This window comes from Balaenoptera physalus, assembly GCF_965194825.1.
Source record: "Balaenoptera physalus genome assembly, contig: HAP1_SCAFFOLD_717, whole genome shotgun sequence".
Taxonomy (NCBI): domain Eukaryota; kingdom Metazoa; phylum Chordata; class Mammalia; order Artiodactyla; family Balaenopteridae; genus Balaenoptera; species Balaenoptera physalus.
The window spans coordinates 450,745-457,934 of record NW_028126046.1 but is presented as its reverse complement, the minus strand read 5'-3'; the positions used below and the strand labels follow the sequence as shown (position 1 = coordinate 457,934).

General features: G+C 49.5%; 1 long non-coding RNA gene across 1 annotated transcript; it reads right to left on the bottom strand.

Annotated features, from left to right (window-relative positions):
• Window positions 1-524: 524 nt before the first annotated feature.
• On the bottom strand, window positions 525-3,245 carry LOC309653634. The gene is made up of 2 exons (XR_014259304.1): window positions 1,841-3,245; window positions 525-1,724 (listed from the first exon to the last, which is right to left on the bottom strand). It is a non-coding gene; the product is annotated as an uncharacterized lncRNA (long non-coding RNA).
• Between the last annotated feature and the right edge of the window lie 3,945 nt (window positions 3,246-7,190).

Genomic DNA, 7,190 nt, shown 5'->3' with positions numbered 1-7,190 from the left:
GAAAGGGAAGGAAAAGAGGAAAAAGTAGATGAAGTGCGTCCTCCTGAACTCTTGCTATTTTGGTTTCAAACTTCACTTCTCCGTACTCTGCCCATGAAAATACCGATGGTCATGGTGATGGCAGTGGCTGTGATTTACTGAGCACCCACTCTGTACTATGTCCCGTCTTAAGCAGGCTCTCTTGATTCTCATGCTGGTTCTGTCTCATTTTTCTGACTTTTAAACCTTGGAATGTCCCACCCACTCCTCTTCTCCATCCTCACTCACTCCCTTGATGATCTCATGCAGCCCCAAGATTGTTAATGAACTACACACTGGTGAGCGTATCCCAGCCCCGGCCTCTCCCGGGGCCCCGGATGCTCACACGCCTCTGTCTACCCATCACCTCCACTTGGGTATCCAAGAGACTACTGCTGCTTAATGCGCCTGAAGCCAAATTCTTGGTTCCTGCACCCCACAACCAAAGGGTTCTCCTTTCACCCAGTTCTCCGTTTCAATATGTGACAACTCCAGTTTACCCATCGTTCAGGACAAAATCTTTTTTTTTATTGCAAAAGTGTTGTTTCTTTTTTCTTAAATTTTTATTGGAGTAGAGTTGATTTACAATGTTGTGTTAGTTTCAGGCTTACAGCAAAGTGAATCAGTTATACAGATACGTATATCTGCTCTTTCTTAGACTCTTTTCCCGTACAGGCCATTATAGAGTATTGAGTAGAGTTCCCTGTGCTATACAGTAGGTCCTTATTAGTTACCTATTTTATACACAGTAGTGTGTATGTGTCAATCCCAATCTCAGGACAAAATCTCGAGGTGTCTCTTTGTGTCTCACTATTCACCCAACCCACCCCTCATACTAGCTCGTCCTACAGGTTCTACCTACAGAATATTTCCAGATTCTGACGGTCACTTATCACCACGACCACTGCTGAAATCCAAGCTCTCTTCCTCTCTCACCTGGAGATGCAGTCACCTGCGACCTGGTCTTTTGGCTTCTCCACTTACAGTGTTGTTGTTGTTTTTATTGGAGTATAATTGCTTTACAATGTTGTGTTAGTTTCTGCTGTACAATGAAGTGAATCAGCTATAGGTATACATATATCCCCTCCCTCTTGGACCTCCCTCCTCCCCCCCATCCCACCCTTCTAGGTGGTCACAGAGCACCGAGCTTACAGTCTTAAAAGCTCCTTTCCACTGAACAACCAGAGTGGTCTTTCTAAAATATACATCAGGTCATTTCTCTGCTCAAGGCCACCAGTTGTTTCCCATCTCACTTAGAGTAACCCTGCCAGGCTGTATGATCCAACCAGCCCCTGCGTGCACACACACACACACACCCTCTCTGCCCTCTTCTCCTTGACCCCCACTTTCCCACCCCTCCAGCCACACAGAGCTTCTTCATGCTCCTTGAACTTGCCAAGCACTCTCCCACTCCAGCACCTTTGAACTAGCTCTTTGCCGTACCTGGACATCTATATGGCACCTCATTTTCTTCCAGGTTCTGTTGAAGTATCATCTTATCAAAGATGCCTTCCTTGACTGTCCTTTAAGAAAAGTCATCCCCACATGCATACACTGTCTCCCCTACCCCTCAGCCCGGCTTTATTTTTCTTCTAAGTATCATAACCACCTGACACAGATGTCATTGCCGTTTTCCATCTTCCCATGTTAGACTATTAACATCCGAAGAGGAGAGACTGTTCTGTTTACTGCTTGATTTCCAGCACCTAGAATACGCCAGAGTATGGATTTATCTGTTTATATTATTTGTTAAATCAATGAGTGCAGGTACCGTGATCCAATTTTACAGATGAAGAAACAGAGACTCTTAGAAGCTGATTACCTGCCAAAGACCAGTAAGCGGTAAGTTCAACCAGTAAGTTCATCAGACACTGGAGTCTTTGCCTTGCTGTCCAGTCCCCTGTGGTGCCACCACGTCCATCACATTCACAACAATAAGGCATCTCCTTCTCCCGACCTCTCTTCTGCTGCTTCCGGGAAACAAACTGCTCTCGGGAGGTGTGGTGGGGAAATGCACAAACCAGCAACAGGCAGAGAGAAGTACAGGGTGTGTGCGGTTTTATTGGTGCCACACACCCGGCCTCTTCTGTCTCTTGTAATCGAGTTGCTGAAATGTGTACGGCTGGCCCAGATTCCAGGGCACCTACTCCAGAGGAAAAGCGGGGCTTGCAAAGGAGGCTGGAGATGCCCACAGCCACTTTGCTGAGCCTCATCACACGCACTGCTCAGGCTTCTGGATTAATCATGAGATGTGGAAAAGAGCAGGAAATCTACCTCCGTAACTGCAGCTCAGCTGGGTTCCTTAGGACATTTCCCAGCAGGCAGAGTGATCCCCGCTTTGCCAGTACTGCAGGCCCATCATTAAGCCCAAGATCCGCCATCCCCTCCTGGGAACAGAGTGCCTGACTCGCCCTCCCACCAAGACCTGCCGGGGGAGCCAGTGGACGCCCCTGACCCAGAGCTGCCAACAGATGCCGCCGCCCACCTGGCTGCCACAGGATGGGGCCGGGAGGGACAGGGCAGCTGGCCCCAGTCCGGCTTCCCGCTCCCCCTCCCCCGCCCCTCCCCCCCAGCGCTGACTCCCCCCAGCTCCTGTCAAACAGAACCAGCTCTGCTACTTACCAACTGTATCACCTTGGGCACGTTATTTAATCCAAGCCTCGGTTTCTGTGTGTAAAGTGGGGGTCAAGATCACGCTTACCTCCTAGGGTGGCTGTGAGACTGACCGAGATGAGGTCTACATTGCAGCCAGCACAGTGCTTGACCCGTAATGGAGCTGGGTAGGTGGTCGCTGTCATCAACACGGACTCAGAGGGCTGGCAGGGGTATCAGAAACCTTTCAGCCAGTGGGAGGCACTGCCAACTACACCCCTGGTAGGCAGGGAGAGCTGGACCAGTTGCCAGCCAGCCCATCCCTCAGTCTCTGGGGCAACTGCAGGGGTTCCTACCAGCCCCTCCCTCCTTCCTGCATCTGATTCCGATGCCATCAGCAGTCAGTGAGCCCAGAGGGACTCTCCAAAGCTCCCCTGGGTTTCCCGTTTCTAATTTCTACCATGATAACCTACCGTGGGTCCAGAGAAAGGCAAACTCTTGGCCACCTGAGGGACAGGGAGGCAAGATACCCAGTCTCGCTGTGGCTGATGGTAGAAAGCACGATGGCAGCTCAGGTTTCTAAGCTTCCAAAGACAGTGGGGCCAGGCATGTGCCTACCAGCTTGGGTGAGTCTATTGCTACACCTTGGGGAACTGTGTTAGCCGCCTGGCATCCTGTTGGTGACATGACCTGGCTCACAGTGAGAGTGTTAACACACAGCAATCAGCAGACGTTGCCAGTCAAGATGCCTCCCTTACCCCTACCCCCAAGAGCTGGTGAACGTTTATCAGCCCACCACCCAGCAAGACTGTTCTCGCTCCCCACCCCTGCCTTGGCTGCTTGTAACTATTCCCCTCACACTACACGCCCATCTCAAGTGTTCCTGAAATAAACCGCCAAGACAGGTGATGAGAAGCCACTGGGGATGCGGGCAGGGGGGCTGACCCCCTGAGCCAGCATTAAGGCTCCGCCTCCCTCCTTTCACTGTCTGTGCTCCTTCTCGGAAGAAAGTTCACCAGCAGGTATTTGGATGCAAAGACTCATCACCAAGATCTTTGCACCAGTGCTCCGAGGTGCATGTGGAGCAAAGAGGCAACCAGAAAAATGACTCAGAGCCCCAGAACTCTGACCTCTAGGGGACCACCTAGGGTCACAGAGACTTGTGGACTCCGCCCAGACCCCATGGAGAGCCTTGTGAGGAAGAGCTTGTGGGGCTGGTGGAAAAGGAGGGCTATCCAGTGTCAGCCAGCATCAGCGAGCTCAGCAGAGACCTCAGCTTCTCTGGGGTCACATCTGCATCGCCCCTTGAGGAAGCGGAAAGGAATCCAGGGCAGCAGCCTTGAGCCTGAGGGAGACGGAGCATCTCTGCCCCCATGCCCTTCACCAAATGGACACTGGCCGTTCTGTTCCATCGGGAGCATCGCTGAGCAGCAGCAGCTTCTCCAAGGACCCGGGGGCCCCGGATACTGGGAGTGGCACCGCGGGATCCCCGATGGGCATCCCCCTCCCTCCCTCTCTCTCCCCCACGGAACCCCTTTCCTCCGCAGCAGTAGGTTTCTCCCTGAACTTTACCCTTAAGGGAATCTGGTGCATTCTCTCCTACAATATTTATGACCCACATCAATTTTTCATTCATCCCATCACTCAGCTTCTCAGGCGAGTTTGGAAACTTTCCCTCTGAGTTCTCCTTCTGCTGAGGGTGAGATGGGGACCGGAGTAAAGCCCCAGGGACCTGCTGCACCATCCGCCCCGCCATCCTCCTGCCCAGAGAGCCGGTGTCTGCCACGTTAACTGCCAGCCCGTCCGCCCCTCTTTCTAAGCCGCTCACAATCTGATTGCACCTCAACGTCCAACCTTACACCCCACCTCTGCGGCCCCTGGCCCCCCACCCCTTCTCACTGTGATCTGCAAACACAAAGCTTCCCCTCCCTCTCTGGGTGGGGAAAGGGGTTCCTATTGCTTCTGACCCTGTCCTTCCTTTGGTGCATCTGGCCCTGCCTCATCCTCCAAGCCCAGACCAATTCCACATCTTCCCCCAAGCCACGTTTCCCCTCATCTAACCCCCATACCATCTCCTTGCTCATCCCTGTTTCACTTCAGCCAGTAATTAATGACTCAGTATTTAGCTGTTCTTTAACTATTCTCTCTGGCTGAAATGTAAGCTCCCTAAAGACAGAGTCTGCACTTTCACACTTCTGTGGCCTGGTTCCCATGGGGCTTACGGTATATAGCACCAGCTACGTAGCAGGTGCTTCATAAATAACTAGATACAGAAATAAATAGCAAAGAATAAAATAACATAATAAAATGATAAATAATAATATAATTATAAATAAATGATTTAATACATAACTTGGTGGAAATCATTCGGACTTTTCTCTAATTTCTACCATGGGTCTTGGTAGAAGACCCATGGTAGAAATTATTATAATTGGGTCTTGTTTTTATCTGGTCTAATCTCAGATGTAATGACGATAATACAGAGATGTTCTTATCTCTGAGAAGTACGATAGTATGTTAATTATATTAATAATAATAACGATTGCTCCAATTTATTGAGCCCTTACTCTGTGCTGGAAGCAGCAAAGTGTTTTGCAGGCACTATCTAGCTGACCTTTCAGGTAAGTGTTGTTATAACCCCCATTTCACAGGTGAAACACAGAGAGGTTGTGACTTGTCCAAGGACACACAGCTAATGCGCGTTAGAGCAAATGCTCAACAGCTGTAGCTCAGACCAGGGCCCATGCTTAAACGTCGCCTCGTTCCTGCCACAGCTAGTATCCCTGCATCCCTACATCCCTGCGCACAGTCTCCAGGAGGGCAGCCTGAGGTGTGGACAATGCAGTAGCCACCAAAGGCCGCTGCAACCAGCCCAGCAAAAGAGGAGAACCTTCAGGTAAATATGGGGAATGAGCATAAACACTTATATCTGCTCCCGCCTGAAATACCAGAAATGTTACGTAAAGGAATAACAAAAGGGTCGCTCCCCAAAGACAGGGAGAGGAGGGGAAGCCACAGCATCAACACGATTCTGGAAGTCAGAGGGTGGGGAGAGGGTGGACCATTAGCGCGCGGGGCCGAGGAAGGACCCGCAGTCCCGGGGTGGAGGCGTTGCGTTCTGGAGAAGATAGGCAAGGGCAGAGGTTGAAAACAGAACTGTCTGGACACTTTCTACAGAATAATCAAGCCCCCAGGTCCCCTCCTCGTACCCTGCACAGGCAAAGAACAACTCCTTTTCCTAGTCAGCTCAGGCTGCTATCACAAAATACCCTAGACTGGGCGCTTCAATGGCAAACATTTCTCTCTCAGTTCTGGAGGCTGGGAAGCCCAAGATCAAGGTGTGGCCAATTCATGGTCCTGTCGCAGATGGCTACCTTCTTGCTCTATCCTCACGTGCCAGGAGGGAGGGAGGCTCTCTGATCTTATAAGGTCACTAATCCCATCATGGGGGTCCACCCTCATCGCCTCATCTAATACTAATCAACACCCAAAGGCCCCACCTCCAAATACCATCACACTGGCATCGGGCTTCAGCCTATGAGTCTGGTGGGGACACAAACCTTCAGTCTGTAGCACCCCTCCCACCCTGCAGGATGGACTTCAGAAAAAGGCACTTGAGGCACATTGGCAGGCGTGGCTGAGCTGTGAGGCTAAGGAAAGAAAATGAATGATGTCTGTCTACAGAGCAAAGAAACCTTCACCCCTCCTCACTCCCCATCACCCCCTTCAAGTCGCAGACTCCAAATGCCAACAACCAGATAGATATATATCCCAAGGCAGGAGGTCAGACAATATTCTCTCAAGAAACAGAATTCTCTGTTAACAAGCAGATAGCCCAGAGTAAATGGAGAGTCTCCCCATGAAAAAGCCCATGACCACCCCCATCCCCTAATAGCACAGCCTGGGAGGCATTGCCCCATCACAGTCAGAGAGCTTCACATCGGCTCAAGTCCTCTATTCTGAAACATTGACAGACAGCCAAGTATCAATAGGCTTTTAAAGAAAGCGTTCAACATAAAGATGAAAAGAAAACAAAAAAAGATTTTTTTAAAATCAGGAAATAGACAAAATATGGAGAACAGAAGAAAATTTCCAAAGACCATCAGTATCTTTAGAGACATAGAACGATACTATTCTCATGAAACAAGAACAGAATGCTCTAATACCAAGATGGGGCAATTAGAGAATAAGACAGCTCTTTAAGAAACAACATTAAAATAATGAATGTTAAAATGTTAAAAAATTTAGTGGAAGATTCAATTAAATCAAGTAAATATCCCAGAAAGTACTTTTAAAAAGCAACAGGAAGAGAAGAAACAAACAAATGAGCTATAGATAAGCTGACAGGAGAATTCAATGAGCAGTTCAGGGCGTCCAATGCTTAACTAGTAGAAGAAGTTCCATAAAACGAAAACAGGGAGGAAATGGATGGGAAGATAATAACATAAAGACATAAAGGAAACAGTATAGGAAAATTTCAATCTGGACAGATTAACAGGGCCCATTTAATAACCAATGCAGGGACTTCCCTGATGGCGCAGTGGTTGGGAATCCGCCTGCCAATGCAGGGGACACGGGTT